The sequence below is a fragment of the Neolamprologus multifasciatus genome, chromosome 6 (genome assembly GCF_963576455.1).
Source record: "Neolamprologus multifasciatus chromosome 6, fNeoMul1.2, whole genome shotgun sequence".
NCBI classification, from domain to species: Eukaryota; Metazoa; Chordata; class Actinopteri; order Cichliformes; family Cichlidae; genus Neolamprologus; species Neolamprologus multifasciatus.
In genome coordinates this window covers 36,472,468-36,490,885 of record NC_140444.1, presented here as the reverse complement: position 1 = coordinate 36,490,885, position 18,418 = coordinate 36,472,468, and the positions used below count along the sequence as shown (strand labels likewise).

The window sequence follows — 18,418 nt, the reverse complement described above, 5'->3', positions numbered from 1 at the left end:
TGGATTTTGAATGTCTAGTGTTGTTTTTACTAATGTGTTTCAAACAGGAGGGTACAGATGTGTTACTGAGCATTTACTACCTTAATAGTCCATGTAATACATAAATGCTTAATAATAATAATAATAATAATAATAAAATGCTTGTTACTTAACTATATATTACTAACAATATCTATATGGTGTTTTTACAATTTATTCATTAATAAATCAGTTCTGAAAACAAGATTATCTGGATGCTTTCACGGTCAACACGCTTGTTTCTGTCGGCAGTAAAGAAAAATAAAGAAGACTCAAAAGTCAAGTTGACAAAATAACAACATTTCTGTGTCACAGTGTGACTCTTGAGTGTCACATGGGCCCACTCAGCATTGGGAAGAGTATTATGTTTAAAACACTTTATTCCTCCCATTGCTGTGAAAGATTATACTAGTTATCCCATCAAAGTTGAGTAAAAACTCCATTCTTGTGTGTTTAAGCTCTTGCATAGGAGGTCAATAAGACTCTGCCTCTGCTTACAAGACTGGGCCGGGTGTAATCTCGCTGAAGTTACATTAATTAAATGGTAAGCTGCTTTAGCAATACATCCCTAAAAAGAACTTGGCTGATAATATACTTAAAGCATTTGCAGGCTGTTTGTTTCAAAGCCAGCTGACGTTTAGCCATGCGGCTCACGTACAACGGTTTAAAACCTTCAGCTTAAGCTACAATGAGCGAGCTGTGGCTGGCAGCAGAAGTGAAATTTGAATTATCAAATGGAAACATATTTGTCTGAGCATGCTTGAATTATGACGCTAGCAGTCTGCTTCTGAAAAATTAAAATGTTGCAAACTAACAGGGTTTTTGGCACAGCAAAGGATTTGTCGTAGGATGCATGGGAAAAGTGTAGTGCTGCTTTTGAAACTTGTTTGTAAGACAGCATAAATCTCTTTAACCACCTATACACATCATGATCTCAAAATTCAAGTTGTGCTAAATTCAGTGTTGACATATCAGGTTAAATTATGGTAATAGCAAAAATGAACTAACCTTACAGAACTATGATAGAATATTTCACAAAAAGGAAATTCATTTTAGTTATTCACTTTACTTTATTAAGCAGACTGCTAGTGTCATAATTCACGCATGCTCAGACAAATTTAAAATTTAAAATGCATACAAAACACTTGAATATATCAGTTATTGATGCCTTTTTACTACACCACATTATGTGGCTTTATGTTTTATCACAGTTAAAACTGCTGTATTTAGTATTTAACTTTATGAATATTTTTTAAGTAAAACTAGACTAAATATGATAGATTGCTTTTAAATAAATAAATTTAAATAAATTCAATAAATTCAATTAAAATAAATTACATGAAATCCAGTTACAAAATTAGCTTTTTTTTTTTTTTTTTAAATAATGTTCCAAGAAGATCAAACAACAAACAGTATTGCCTTTACTCGACTACAACACAATAAACAATGGGATGCATAATTCATAATCTGTTTTTTCATCACACAAACTTATTAAATACATCTTTTCAACAAAAAGCAACTTTATACTGTTAGTTTACGATGCATTAGTGAAGCATATTATGACGTGAGTTCTGTAATTTAGTGTTTTTATTTTTATCCTATAACACAAGTTAATCTCCACAAAATGAAGGATGTGTATGTGTGAAAAATCTGTCTTTATTTTAAAGTTTTATTTATTTTATTTTAGTTTATTTTAATAAACTGATGTCTATCAGTTCTCCAATAACTATCGTTGGTGCTTTGCTGTAATTCAAAGAATTTGTCCCGGGAATTCCCGCTCTAACTTATGGAAGTCTGCTTAATTAAGCAAAGTGAAAGTAAATAATCCTTCCAACCTACTTGAAAAACAAATCTGCTATTATAAAGTGGAAACCAATCAATTCCACACCAATACTGGAGAACAGAGTGACAGAGTATATTTTTTCAATAAAAGGACAGAATTGTGGCACTGGACCCCTGCCTGCAGCTCCAGACCTCGCCCTCGATCAAATATGAGCCTCACAAATCAATTTTACACTTGATCGCAACCCCACGCCCTCCCTCTCACAGGCCCTCCCCTCCAATTAAGCGTACACATTAACATATATATGATATCAGTAGTAAACATCACTCAGTTGGTAATTCACAAGCGCCGCTGGATAATAGGAGGGTTGAACACCTATTAACCCCAGCCAGCAGCAAAGAGGAGAGCTGGGAAATTCCCCAACCGTCTCCCAGAAGAGAGAGCAGGGGAGGCGGAGACAACAAAAGCCTTTGATGATCCTGGAGAGGTTGTTGATGGAGGAAATGAAGTGATGTCACCGGTAAACTGTGTTTGCTGTGTGTGTGTGTGTCTGTGTGTGTATGTTTCTGAAATAACATCGAGGAACCCAGGGGACATCCATGCTTTTGTCTGTAGACACCATTGTTTTATATGTGGCTGTAACTCAGAGGTCTAACAGTGTGCAAAGCTGATTGGAGGTAAAGCTGGTTCTGTGTAAGGTCCATAATAACAAATGACCATGAGAGCCAGTAGAATTAATTCAACTGGACAATCAAACGACGTCCTTAAATGCTCTTTAAGTGGCAGAACAGATGAACAAACAGTTAATCGCTTACTTGAGATGAAATCTGCTCAGCTACTTTGAAAACAGCTTCTAACTGGTTCCTCCTTTAACAGGATGACTGCTCAGGAGTAAGGCTATCATGCAGTCCAGCAACCTTTATGGTTCTGCTTTGATTCACCAGGAACTATTAGGGAAACCTTCCAGCGCCTCCTGTGAAAGACACAGGCATAAACACACAAACATTTATTAACATGTTCCACAGTCTTCCAGTTTGATTTTCTCATCCTGTGGACAACAACGTACATAAATGCAGGTTTATTGTTAACTTTTGTAAGGTTTCTTTACTGAACATATCCAGCTGCAGCTCCACTGTGATCCTGAACTGGATAAGCACTTAAGAAAATGTGTCAATAAATGGACATACATCAATTTACTATATTTATCCAAACAGACTGGACCAATAATGCTTCACTGAGTTACAGACTTTAACAGACTCTTCTATGTAAGAATGTCTCGTGCTGATGGACCTGCAAACTTGACAACAAAGGTTTTTCAGACTACATGTAGCTGTCGTCTATGTCAGCTCACACATTTACATTTATGTCACACTTATTTCTGCTTTCCCATTTTATAATTATTACTTACATTTTGATTAGATACCTTGAGTTTGTAAATGATCAGATTACATAATTGGAATACAATTCAATACAATTTATGTATCCAATTCAAGGTCGCGGGAGGATGAAGCCTATCCCAGCTGATACAGGACAAAGACAGGCTGCCAGTTTATCACAACACAATACATGTAACAGAAAATCCACTTAAATGTTTGATATTTCTAATAAGAATCATAATTATGACTATTATTTGAAATATTATTTAAAGGTTTCTTTATACATACATTTCGATTTTTTTATAACCCCTAGAATATAAACCTGAGCTGTTTCAGATTCTGACCTCTGACCTCAGTGACCTGGCTGTGTCCTCACTGCAGCTCCCTCTTGGAAGTACGTCTGCTTCTTGTCTTCCCCCAGTGTTGACCGCCTGCCCTTAATATCACGTACTGTACCTGAGGAACAAAAAAAGACAAACACTTGCCTTCATTTAAGAAGTAAATTCATACAGAGATAATCTATGGAAACACACTAGTTCACCCTTTGGGAGGAATCAGTTCCTGTGAAACATTTCTGTAAATCAACATCGTGGAGAATGAAACAAGTTCTTCAGGTATCTCAGCAGTCCCACACTGACAAATGAAACTTCTGTGGAAGAAGAATCTGGAATTTTTTGATTTCAAATCCAGTTAAACTATTAAGGATTAAGCAACAGTGCTCATCTTTGCTCTTCTGAAATCTGTGTTAAACAGCAACAAACATAAATTAGTAACAAAAATACAGCTGAGTAGAGGCTTTACAAACCACCAGCAGCCATAATGCTAAATTTTAATCTTCAAATGTTTCTGAGCCGTCTTCAACCTGCTTTTAACACAGAAAAGTCCCACAGTCAATGCAGCCTGACTCAGTCCTAAATGTTCAGCACACACACAGAGACACAGAGGTACTGTTTAAAGTTTAGTGTTAACCTGAGTCACTGATCATTTGCAGTTTTACAGAGTCTGGAAGTCTTTGCATGATGTCCACATCACTGTAAGTTTCTAGCTGACTCTCAGGTGTGACAGGTGTGCCAGCAGGAAAGAGTAATAATAACCTGCATCCTGAGGTTTGTCATGCAGGATTAAAGGAGCCAGTCTTTGTTGACACAGCTAGGATTGTATTTTACACTGACCCTGGGTCAGTATAAGTATCATACAGTTTAAACGAAGCACTGAAACTTGCACGTATTTATTACAGATGCACTGAAGCTAATCGAAATATTTACTGTCAATCTGTGGCTGCGATTAATCACTTTACTGGAAACTTTATTAACTAGTAACTTCATCAGTCATGACAGAACCTAATATTTCTGTGCTAACATCGTTTAAACAGTAACAGCTTTACTCCAATATAAGCTAACGTTTACGCGTAACTTTAAGCTAGCACCATAAAGACGGTAAAACACGTAATAATATCTACAAATGCATCTTAAAGCTGTTATATTAGCACTCGGTGTATTACTAACATAACCACATTAACATTATTGACACTCACTGACTTTTAATAGTCATTCTATAAATGCTGTCCGTTTAAATGGTCTTACCTGTAAACACTGCTGTATCCACCGGATTCCAGCCAGAGTGGATTCTGGAGTCTTCCCACGCTCCTGTTAGTGATCCTCCATCTGGACAATCTAGCAGGAGATGGCCCATATCTATGGGACTGCTTTGTGCTAATAACGCCCATTGTATGGACTGATAACATCCGAAGCGGGTGAATAAAGTCACCCAGTCGCTAGCTGTGCCATTACCCAGCATACATCACTCCCTCCATAAATGCAATAAATGATACAAAAGTAATAGCCTATAATTAATTTATCTGCTGTATCTGCTGTTTCTCAGGTAGTTGTTTACATTATATAATATAGTGTGTTCAGTATACGTCTCTACAATGTGATTTTGGAAATGTATAAATATATGGACAACAGGCTCTTCCGTGGAAATCTCTTGTTGTCAATAAGCAACGTTTAGGGAGCTCTATAGTATTCAATAAGAGGACCCTGCATGTCAATTCTCGATGCGAGGGGGGTACCCTGCGCGTCGATAAGTGAAGCAGAGGGAGCCTGACCATGCGTCACACATTTGACAAGTTGGGAGTGAGAACGTGCTGGTTTGTCACACCAACTCCGACAAACGTTTCTGGTTTTTCTTGGAATATTCTAGAATCCTTTCATATTCCAAAGACATGCTTGTTAGAAAACTGGTGATTCTATAAAGTGGTTTTAGATGTGAGAATACAAAGCTCTCTTCTTTTTTTCATGTTTTCCACATCACTTTTTAAAAGTGAAGTGGACTCAGCTCAGGCTACTCATAAACAATAAAATTTCTGTTTGTTGGTAGGCTTTCACAACCCAGCATCAAGGGAACTTTTCTCAAAATAGTTTTAACATGTGTGGACATCTATTCACCTTTATTCACATCAAGCAGTAAATATGTAAATGTGACAGGCAAAAACTTTACGTCTGGTGTTAACAAATATTTGTTATTTTGCTTCTTGTCCAGAAAACAACAAGCATTTCAATACCAATTATAAATGCCTAGATCATTTATCAGATGTCAGTATACATATAAAGTTACATTTAAATCAATATACTTTTAAAACAAGTGCTTGAGCTCAAAAAGATTTTGAATGCTACACGAAGTTAGCTAATGCACACAATTCAAGCTACACTTTAGGATGCACACTAATATGTGTTACTCTCTTCACCTCCTGCCATTATCTCACATTAGTCAAATTTAGACTTAGTTGATTGGTTGTAAGATGCATTATTTATGGGCGCCTTATCTGTTGTGGAGATCATTACTAAAAAGCCCATGCTTTTTAGTACAAGGACCAAAAATGCAAGTATCTAACCACTTCTCTTTAATGTTAGCACTGACATTGCCATAGTAATTTATAGTGCACAGCTAATTATGAACAAGCTGCATTTGAAATAATTCAATTCAATTTCAATTCAATTTTATTTATATAAAGCCAAATCACAACAACAGTTGCCTCAAGGTGCTTTGTATTGTAAGCCAGTTAGTAAAAAGTGTTAGAATTACAAAAAAAAAATTGGGAACAAAAGTCCTGCTCAGTGTAACTATATAATATCAAATAAGCACTATTTTATTTATACAGTGCCAAATCACAGCAACAGTCGCCTCAAGGTGCTTTGTATTGTAAGCTAGACCCTACAATAAAAGAGAGAAAAAACCCAACCCCCTATGAGCAAGCACTTTGGCGACAGTGGGAAGGAAAAACTCTCTTTTAACAGGAAGAAACCTCCGACAGAACCAGGCTCAGGGAGGGGCGGGGCCATCTGCTGCGACCGGTTGGGGTGAGAGAAAGAAGACAGGATAAAGACATGCTGTGGAAGAGAGACAGAGATTAATAACAAGTATGGTTTAATACAGAGAGGTCTATTAACACATAGTGAGTGAGAAAGGTGACTGGAAAGGAAAAACTCAATGCATCATGGGAATCCCCGGCAGCCTACGTCTATTGCAGCATAACTAAGGGAGGATTCAGGGTCACCTGGTCCAGCCCTAACTATATGCTTTAGCAAAAAGGAAAGATTTAAGCCTAATCTTAAAAGTAGAGATAGTGTCTGTTTCCTGAATCCAAACTGGAAGCTGGTTTCACAGAAGAGGGGCTGAAAACTGAAGGCTCTCCCTCCCATTCTACTTTTACTCTAGGAACAACAAATAATAGTTAAAAAGTATAAAAAGGGCTGACTACATTCAGTTCTCTCACAAAATGGCACTGATAGACAATGCTAAAGAATTCAGTATGCAGATCACGAAAGGATCTGTTGTGTCTGTACTGTCCTGTGTCTGTGTCATTCTGTTCTGTGTTGCACTGTTTTTGCACTTTATGTGGTCCTGTGTTGTTTGTCTGTTATATGTAGCACCACGGTCTTAGAGGAGCACTGTCTCACTTCATTGTGCACTGTACCACCACACATACCATACCAGCTTTATTTATAAAGCACTTTAACATAAAACCAGGTTTCACAAAGTGCTGTACATATGCAAATAGCATAAGCAGAAATGGTTGAACATTTGAACATGGTTGACGTGACAATAAAGCCATGTATGTCGATCTGAAAAGGTGATGTTAACAGACTGCATACTAATACTTTTCCAGTTAATTTTGTCACTCAATGAGTCATGAGAGCAGCTCGTTCACAAAAATCAAAACTAACCACTAACCAACATCTTCCCTCAGTCTGACATAAAGCTTTTGGCCAAGCACAAGGTATACCACTGCCTCAACGTCCTCCATTGTTGTGTTATCTTTGTGTTAGATACAAATAACTTTCTGTAAGGCAACAGTGCTAATCACTCATATTTTTAAATTCAACATCATAGTTTGTTCTTTTTGTGAGATATGGAAATCTCTACACCAGCTGCATCCATATGTGCAGATGGTGATCTGGTACCAACAACATAGTTTGACTCCATACAGCGAGGCAAGCTCAACACTCCTGTTATCTGGATTCACCTGCCCTACAATTGGCAATCTTTACAGAAAGAAAAAATCATGGATTAAAGTTCCATCTAAAAAAACCCAGACTTATTATGCAACTTAAAAACTTTAGAGCTGAGATGTCAAGGGTGGGGGGTGGACAATGTCACATTACAGCTATTTCAATGAACTAAAGCTGAAATGACTGATTTATTACAGTAGCAAAATACAATTAAGGGTTGGCATTTAGCCTCTGAGCTCAGTGTTCTTTAAAAATATGTTTATGTTGGTAAATATCAACCTGGAGCCTACAGTTGTGTGCTGATGTAGGAATGCTACTAATAATCATAACTAATAATTAAATGCAAAGCGGAGTAAGGTCACGTGCTTGGGATCAAACCATCAACCTTCTAGATAAGTAGATGACCTGCTCTACCTCCTGAACTACAGTCACCCCAGCTTTGTTGTTACTACAAACTCAAATAATTAAACCAGTGGAGATTTCACTGGGGATTTAAAACAAACAGCTGTTGTTTGAGTAGCCTCTGACACCTAAATGTTTGTGCGACCATTTTATCTTATGGTATTACGAGTCACAGTCACTGAAGGGGCAGTGTATGTTATGATTTTGGATTTTAAAAAGCCCATTAAAGCCCTTGAACGGAACTCATCCTGCTCTTTAGTACAGCTCAGCAGCAGACCGAGCTTACTGCCTAGTTTTCATATGCAGGAGATGATGAAGAAAAAAAACCCTGTTGCTCAATCACTTAACGGATACTTGACTTTATGAAAACAATGGAAACCCTGTAATTAAGACATTAGTGTTAAAAAAACCCATTAAGACATCCTTTAAGAGCCCAATTTAAAAATACCTTGAATACTCTGAATGTGAAAAGTAATGTACTGTAAAGTCCTCAACCAGTCCACTAGACTCTAAGCATGCTGCTAATCGCTGACAATTGAATTGAATTGAAGTGTATTTACAGTTTGGACGGACCTTCTCATTTAATGATTTTTCTTTATTTTCATGACTATTTATATTGTAGATTCTCACTGAAAGAATCAAAAGTATAAATGGACACATATGAAATTATGTAGTTAACAAAAAAAAGTGAAATAACTCAAAACATGTTTGATATTTTAGACTTTTCAAAATAGCCACCTTTTGCTTTGATTACTGCTTTGCACACTCTTGGCATTCTTTCGATGAGCTTCATGAGGTCATCGCCTGAAATGGTTTTCCAACAGTCTTGAAGGAGTTCCCAAAGATGCTGAGCACTTGTTGGCCTTTTTGCCTTCAATCTTCGGTCCAACTCTTCCAAAACCATCTCAATTGGGTTTAGGTCAGGTGACTGTGGAGGCCAGGACTCGTTGTCCTGGCCTTAATGGCCATGAGTGTTGATCAATGGTCATGAAAATTTGCATATTAATGATCAAGGAACTGACCTCCCAGCCCATTGTTCACTCAGTGGTGCTGGTTCCCCTCATTATGCAATAAACTGTTTATAAGTTTGGGGAAACCTGCAGTCAGGTGAGACTGAAGAAGTCACTTGGATGAGTGACGAAACGTTTCTTCCACTGAAAACGCTACGTCCAGATGAACAGAATCAACCTTTTGGGATTGTAAGGTAATAACCCTGCAATAATTACAGAATCATTGATCTTAAAAGTTTGGCTGTAGCTCAGGAAGTACAGCAGGTCATCTATTAATCAGAAGGTTGGTGGTCTGCAATCTGCACCCCTAATATTCTTGGGCAAGACTCTAACCATCGGAGTTTGAAAGTCAGATAGAAAGCACAAAAAAAAGTGCATGGGTTAAGCTGAGAGGAGCAGCCCACAGACCACTCCTTCCACATATTTTGTGGAATTTCTGCAGCATTGCATCTCTTCCTGTTACACAGACATGTTTTGGGCTCCTTAATCTGTATGGCTTTGATTAATTTCATTTTTTTCCCTTTTTAAAAGTGTGCTCTGAAAGCACACTTCCTGTGGAATCATCTGGATATTAAATTTATTTATTGTGTCACTAATAATAAGGCCTGTAATTATTCAGCTGTCTCACTTGGACCTTCTTGCTCAGGGTGTGAAATGTTTAGCTATTCCTTGGCCTCTTTTAGAAAGCCACTTGTGAGTGGCTATACACACACACACACACACACACACACACACATATATATATATATATAGCTCTCACAGCTAGAGATTGACGAGGTACAACACACATGCTACGGCAAGGGGGAGCCAGGATGACAGGTCAGGGGGGAGATATCATCACCCCCACCTGAGACTGGGTGCAATAGAAGAAGGATCGTTGAGTGCGAGAGGAACTGACCTGAAAGATAGGATCATGGCAAATCTTGAAACCTGGATCCTCCGTAGCCAGTTACCAAGACTATGTGACGTACCCTCAGAAGATCTGCTAGATGATGTGAATGCAGCACTATGGACGATACCATTACCGAGAACAAGCTACACTAAGATGAACAAGCATATGAGTGTCCCACTCAGTACATGAGGGCGACCGTGGCTCAGGGGGAAGTGCATCTGTAACCGGAAGGTCGCCGGTTCGATCCTTGGGTTCTCTGTCCTGGTCGTTGTGTCTTTGGGCAAGACACTTCACCTACCGCCTACTGGTGTTGGCCAGAGGAGCCGATGGCGCAATATGGCAGCCTCGCTTCTGTCAGTCTGCCCAAGGGCAGCTGCGGCTACAACTGTAGCTGCCTCCACCAGTGTATGAATGTGAGAGTGAATGAATAGTGGAATTGTATAAGTGCTATATAAATGCAATCCATTATTATTATTATGAGTGGGGCACAGAAAATTTCAGAGGCGCAAAACACCAGCTAGTGGTAGGCCGAGTAGTTGCCCGAGGCTGCAAGGCTAGGCTAACCAACCTGTGCACTGCCTGGATTGATTACAAGAAGGCCTATGACTCAGGCTGTGTCCCAATTCAGGGTCTGCACGCTTGAAGTACGCACACTACGCGTACTACGTACGGTGCGTACTATAAGTACGAGAAGTGCGGAAGTGAGAGGCTTGTGAAATGGGACGGTCTAGCCTTCGTTGCGCTGTTCAGGTTGCCTAGCAACCTAACTAACCGCGAGGAACGTTATATTCAGCTTTGTTTGACAGAAATGAAGGAGAAAAATGTTTTGTTGGTCATTCATTTTTGTCATGACATCACTTTGATTAGTTGAGTATCTGAGGCTGAAACCACAGGACTGTAAAACATGATTGTTGGGCTTCACTTTTATACTGAACAGTCATTTCAAGAGTAGTTAGTAAATAACAATTAGCTAATGTTGTTCATGAGACTAAAATCATCTCACTGTGGTAATGTAAATATAATATGGCCAATATTATAGTATTGTCAGATTATTATATTATATTATATATATATATATATATATATATATATATATATATATATATATATATATATATATATATATATATATATATATATATATATATATATAAGTAAAGGCTTTACAACCAAGTTAACGCTGAAAGTACAAACATCACTAATGTCACATAACTTTGCTGACATGTGGCCAACAGCAATGTTTTAATGTTCTTCGTTATTAAATATTCGCACATGAATAAGTGACGTCATATTCAGTACTTACTTTTGACAATTCACTCTTGGCCGCTCCCTCCTGCCGTATTTTGCAGCAAAATTATCCACACCCACCACCGTGCTATGAATTGTGGGATATATGGGACCACGAAGCGTGCACGCTTGATATTTGGGGAAATCGACGGCGAATTTGGAGTATGCATTTGAAGTACACTTTGAATTGGGACAGCCGTCGTCGCATGGCGGTGACGTGATCACACTTAAAATGCGTACTTCAAGCATGCAGTCCCTGAATTGGGACACAGCCTCAGTGTCACACACCTGGATCCTGAAGTGCCTAGAACTATACAAGATCAACAGGACCCTAAGAGCCTTCATCAGGAACTCAATGGGGATGTGGCGTACAACACTAGAGGCCAACCTCAAGCCCATAGCAAAAGTCACCATCAACTGGGGATCTACCAAGCAGATGCTCTGTCCCCACTGCTGTTCTTCATAGGCCTGAACCCCCTCTGTGAGATTATTGACAAGACTGGCTACGGATACCGACTACGGAACGGAGCAGTTTTCAGCCACCTTCTGTACATGGATGACATCAAGCTGTATGCCAAGCGTGAACAAGACATCGATTCACTTATCCACACCACCAGCAGATACAGCATGGAATGACGGGAGAAGTGTAGTCGGATGATAACGAAGAGAGGGAAGGTCATCAGAACTGAGGGGATCGATCTACCAGAAGGCAATATTGCAGACATAGAGGACAGCTACAAGTACCTGGGGATCCCACAGGCAAATGGGGACCATGAAGAGTTCGCTAAGATGCCTGCAACCACCAAGTACCTGCAGAGGGTCAGGCAAGTCCTAAGGAGTGAGCTGAACGGTAATGCCCCTGCACGGTATGTACCACCAGCAGATAGAGGAGGTGGCTGACATCCAGAAATCATACCAGTGGCTGGACAAAGCTGCACTGAAAGATAGCACAGAGGCACTAATCATGGCAGCACAGGAACAAGCTCTGAGCACAAGATCCATAGAGGCTGGGGTCTATCACACCAGGCAAGACCCCAGGTGCAGGCTGTGTAAAGATGCCCCAGAGACAATCCAGCACATCACAGCAGGGTGCAAGATGCTAGCAGGCAAGGCATACATGGAACAAAGTGGCTGGAAGTAGCATACAGAAACATCTGTGCTGAGTATGGCCTGGAAGTCCCGATGTGAAAATGGGAGATGCCCCCTAGGGTGGTGGAGAATGACCGAGCTAAGATCCTGTGGGACTTCCAGATACAGACGGACAAAATGGTGGTGGCTAACCAACCGGACATAGTGGTGGTAGACAAACAGAAGAAGACGGCCGTAGTGATCGATGTAGCGGTTCCGAAAGACAGCAACATCAGGAAGAAGTATATATATTTGTATATATATGTATATATATTTAAAACACACACACACACACACACACACACACACATATATATATATATATATATATATATACAGTATATATTTACACTTTTAAATACCCTAGAAACCACTACTAAGTGATAGTGATATGGTACCACAAGGTCTTTAAGATAAGATGGGGCCAGATTTTTCACGGACATGTTTATTATGGGAAGGATTTTAAATTCGATCCTGGAAGCTTATGAAGAGAAGCCAATATAGGCAAAATATGCTCTCACTTTCTAGCACCCTTCAGTACTCTTGTTGCATCACTTTGGATGAACTGAAGGCTTTTCAAAGAATTTTTTAAGACAACCTGATAATAATGTTCATAGTCCAGCCTAGAAGCAATAACTGCATGAACTATTTTTTGCAGGATCACCATGAGACAGGATGTTTTAAATTTTAGAGATATTGCACAAATTAAGGAAAGCAGTCCTGAATATTTTTTAATGTGCTCATTGAAGTCTGAATGTTCTGCTATAGATAGACATTCTCTGTTTTTTTAGATTAGGCTTAAAACTTTTAATTCCCTGAAAGTATATGAGTGAAGAGATGGTCTGTACATACATCACTCTGCATTTAATCATTAATCCAGTCTTACTGTTTTGGCTAATAGCCAATTGGACAGGTAAGTTTTGTAGCCTGTGGAAGCGCCTTGTGTATAATCAGTGTAGTTCTTGCTCAGTGCTTTATGAATTATGTTTATTGGCTCCTAGGAAAATGCACAATTAGTAATAGATCCGTGTGATGGTTAGTGGAGTAGGTGGACAGGGAGAAGGTGATAAAACAGCTGATGAAACAGACCAAAACAAAATAACTTGTATTTAACTTCTATTTAACCCTCACTTTTAACCTTTTTGCCAGTTGCGATATTGGTGATTTAGAGGGTTTATCTACTTTTTTCTTTCTTACTTTCTTTCTTACTTCTAGATGAGACCTAAAAACTTCAGGATGGTAAGCAGCATTTAGATGTTTCATCGTTTACTTCTCTTGTTAACATATCAACATGACAACAATGATAACAATGCTGTTATCTTCTCTTTTCTCTGATTTCCAAGACTAATGCAGAAATGGGCTCGAATAGAGAAAACTAATTAGGTACATTTTGCCCATTTCCATGTTAATGTTTTGTTTGTGTCCATTGTTAGAGTTGACAATAAGAAGAAATGCTAATGAGGGGCTTCTAATCACATTGTCCTAATGGGAAGGCTATTCTAGCAATCGTGCCCCATGCAGACTGGAGGAACCAGGGATCAAACCACCAACCTTCCAATCAGTAAATGACCTGCTCTACCTCCTGAGCTACAGCCACCCGCAGCATTATGAGAACTTAGACTATAGTATACATCCAAAATGGTTACTGAAGAAATGTGTTGTAACGAGGACAGCACTGAGCAAAAGCAAAGACATGAAGAGAAACTATGACTTTTTGGGAGCAAAAGTCTAGCAGCTTTTTTTGGTAAATGGACTGGTTCTTAAATAGTGCTTTTCTACTCTTCTGAGCACTCAAAGCACTTTACTCAATGGGTTGTGCATTCACCCATTCGCCACCACCCGCAGCAATATGAAAACCTACACTATAGAGAACCTACACTACCACCTGAGCTACAGCCACCCCCAAATTTCAATTCCCGAACGTGGCGATGTGTCTCCCAGAGCACCAGTTCAGTGACATCTATGTATATCTAGTAAGGAATTGCTCACCTTACACTTCTGCCAGGATAAAAGCTTTCAAAGGTTATACAGCTACATATATTTTTAATCTGGATGGGTAAATAATGGTGTGGTGTGAGAGGCAAAGAACAAGAAGATTGTTCATTGTAAATCTTACGGTTGACCTACTTCGCATAACATAACAGTTAAGTTGACCGAGTATTTTTCTAATGTCGTCCTACAAGTTAAATGAGCCACCACTGACAGCCAGGGTTGCTGTGGAGAAGCACAGAGCAGTGCGATATGGTCTGTAAGCAGGGGCGGATCTAGAAGGGTGGCAGACGCCACCCTAAAATGATCCCTTGCCACCCCAAGTGCCACCCCAGTTTTCCATATGACAGTGTTGTTTATTAAAATAAGATATCATTAACAGTTTGAGCGTAGTTACAGTCAACAGTGAATATAAATGCTAAAACTGAATATATTGCATAGTGTTTTCCCCCCTCCACCATTAACAAATGGTTCAGCCCATAGCAGGACCGGCTTTTTTCTTGTTTTCAGTAGCAAGTGATGCTTATGATTGTGCCAGAGCACATTTTGAACAACACCATGGGAATTTCACTTTTTGCACAGGTGGTTGGATGTTACACTCTGGAAAAGGAGGGAAGGTGAGTGTTATTAACCCTCTGTGGTCCACAGACACGCTGCACCTCCAAATCACATGACTGATATCGAGTGAGAGAGAGCGAGAGTTTTTAGATGTGGGAGATTTGTGACGTTTAGTGTGTAGTTTATACTTAGTGTGTTGTGTTGTCTTGTGTAGTTGTTCTGTTGTATAGTCGTTTTGTTTTGTGTGTCAGTGAGGGCACTAATGAATGTCACAGAGGCACATTTGCAACGTAAACACTGTCACTAAGTAGAAAACCAGCGGAGTGATACACCTCCTGTTGTCAGGCCTGCAGGTTTCTCCCTGTGCTGTTCTCATCTGTCTTTTGGTGGACAAACTTTTTTTTTTACTGCCACACATCATTTGTGGGGCATCTTATTGTGACACCTGATTGTTCTCTCATTTTAGTTTCAGTAATATTTTTAAATGGTTGTACAAAATGAAAAAAAAAACAAAAAACCGGCAGGTGTATTGGCTGCATTTTTAGATAAATAGTTGTATATGTTTACAAAAAGTACATTTTATATTTGCATTTCAAGTTATAAAAATTTACTCAACATGTCTGTGGTTTTTCTTACAGTAACAAAATACTACAATGATTTTAAGTTCTTTGTGATTTCAGATCAGTAATACTAATGCAGTATGTCAGTGAAAAAACAACTAAATTCAGTTTAGCTGAAAAGATACCAAACAAGGCAAGGGGGAAAAATAAAATGAAACAATTTGAGGGTGAACTACAAGCGTAAACTCAGAAGGAATCAAAAATGGCCGGTTGTATTTCAGGCCTCAGTGGGTTAATCCAACAAATCGTGAAAAATTAGGTTTAAATTTTTGTTCACGACGGTGCAGATTTCTGACATTTTGTGTAATTTAAGCTGTATCAATGTGACTGTTTTCTAACAAAAAACAGTGAAACTTAAGTTAGACTTGTGTTTGTAAATGAACCGCCCCATGTTGTGTAGCTTTCTGGATTTTCATAACATCAAAACTCACATGTTTTATGTAACTAAAGTGTGTAATTATGTGGGCTACAGACAATAATTAAGTTATAGACTATATTTATATGAACAACGTGTATACTTACTGCATTTGAATTATTTTAACCATATGTAACTACCTGCATATGTGTTTGAAAAAAAAGGCTTTGATTTTGCCACCCCATTTGATTTCTTTGCCACCCTAAGAAAATTTCTCTAGATCCGCCCCTGTCTGTAAGGCAGGGTTAGGAGAGGTGTTCTCACATGTTAGTGCCATACTCAACACAATTCTGGCAGTTATAAATAAACTTTGATTAGTACATCTGATAGCACAGCAACTATCTGGGATTAAACTCAAAGATGTTGAGTTGATGGGTGGATGGCTGTGGACCAAAGCACTGTTTTTGCTCTCCAGATGGACCAGAACGTCAGACATGAAATCTGTGGATATTTTCTTCATTGAGATGATGATTGTGTATTTTTTTTTCAGTGAACACCAAGATAAAAATATTTGCTGCCATTTAAAATTTCCAAATTTTCCAAATGTCATGAATATTGTGAAGAGCCATGCAGTCTGTGCTGTCTGATAAGTTTCTGAATTTATCTTATTGGCTCCCAACTTTTTTAAGGGTGGTTTATAAAGCATCAGAATAGTACTTTGATGTGGGAAATGTTACATGCCATCAGTACACTGTGTGGTAAAGACAGCTCTTAGTTGTTCACCTCTTTATTTTGTCACATAGCATTCATAGCATTTTTTACCCGAGCCTTGCAACCTTGCAATCCACACAGGTGGATTTCGTATACATGTCTGCACACACTGTGGTTAAATGTGGTTTCTGCTTTCACTGCGTTCTTACTTTACCCTGTTAGACATGCAGAGGATATATTTCACATATGGAAAAACATGATTTAACTGTATTTATAAAGTCAAATAGTTGACACTATTTCGATTTTGAAAATATATTTTTTCATTGTTTTTTCTACAGACTGCATATGGGCATAGTCCCCCATTAGGTTTTTTTTTTTTTTTTTTTTTTGCCTGTCCCATTTGGTTCTTTAGCCGTCAGAATTGTTGTCTGAAGACCAACAAGGATACCCAATGGATTTATTTTGCCAAATGGATCATCATGGCATTGCCGTACTGGTCCATTTGATCGACCTTTGTTTTTATTATTTATTTTATTTTATTTTCAGTTGTTACAGACGGGACAGACATGAGTGAGGGATAGGAAAGGGAGAAAGAAAGAGGAAGGAAAAGAAAAACAGAAGGGGAGAGGGACACTGAGGAAGGGGGAAAAAATATCTCCTGGATCACCTGTTGAGAGAAAAAGAATAGAAAATAAGCAAAAATAAAACAAGGCAACATACTAAACACAACACCATCGCATTAATCTAGCTAAGTGTAAACAGCAGTAAATACTAAATATTGAATGTTGTTGTGCAGCATGCAGGACAGACAGCGCACAATGTGCTTTGAAGTAGCAGCCAAGAAAGGTGTGATTTAAGTCTACGAACTGTGAACACCCGTGTGCACACCTGTGTGGATCGGCGCGCTTGTATTCAAATGGTTTCCCCATGTAATGGTCTGCAAGAGGATGTAGAGAGCCATAGCCCCGCCCCCATTAGGTTTTTAACTCTGCGTACTGAAGACTCAGCATTAATGTTTTGGGGCCTGCCATGTTAGCTGTTAGTGTTTTTTTTGGAGAGGAGGTGATAATATTAAGGAGAAACTCAAGTTATCAACTAGCTAGCAAGGATCAGTAGCAGGTGGCATTTATAAAGTGTAAAGTTGCACCTCAGATACATCTGCTAGTTTGTGTGAAGTAATAGAATTTTACTCACTAAAACAGAAGCACAGACTTTAGGCAATTTGTATCACAGAGGAAGCTAAATTATAGGTTGCTTGATGCTTAAGCAATTAAACCTGTTACTTCAAATCCTAACTGCTGCCTTTCTGTAGAGAGCTTACATGTTCCCAATTTGCTATGAGAGCCTGACTTCCTGCCATAGTCCAAACACCTTTATATTAGACTATATTAGCTATGGATGGTAAATGGTATCTGGACTGAATCTTATAGTGCCTTTCTACTCTCCCAGAGCACTCAAAGAGCTTTATAAAACATTCACCCATTCACACGAGCACTTTCTTCTTTGCTTGTGTGTTTTCTACCTTACATTCACATGCATCCATACTCCAGTAGACACACTGGAGAGCAACTTTGGCACACAGACTGGGGGAGCCAGGGATCAAATCACCAACCTTCTGATCAATAGATGACCTCCTCTACATCGTACCTCCAGCTACCACAGGTGATGACTTCATACACAGACCATATTGATCAGATCAGTATCTCTCATCCAATTTGCGATTCAGTGGATGATGAGAGTCAAACCTTAATACTGATCTGTATGTTTGTTTACGGTAC

At 38.9% G+C, this 18,418-nt stretch overlaps 1 long non-coding RNA gene across 2 annotated transcripts; it reads right to left on the bottom strand.

Annotated features, from left to right (window-relative positions):
- Positions 1 to 1,726: 1,726 nt before the first annotated feature.
- On the bottom strand, positions 1,727 to 5,092 carry LOC146517588 (uncharacterized). 2 transcript variants are annotated; one of them, XR_014874517.1, is made up of 3 exons: positions 4,761 to 5,092; positions 3,522 to 3,633; positions 1,727 to 2,774 (listed from the first exon to the last, which is right to left on the bottom strand). It is a non-coding gene; the product is annotated as an uncharacterized LOC146517588 (long non-coding RNA). The 2 variants fall into 2 exon arrangements; XR_014874518.1 differs by having other exon boundaries at positions 1,728 to 2,774; positions 3,529 to 3,633; positions 4,761 to 5,090.
- Between the last annotated feature and the right edge of the window lie 13,326 nt (positions 5,093 to 18,418).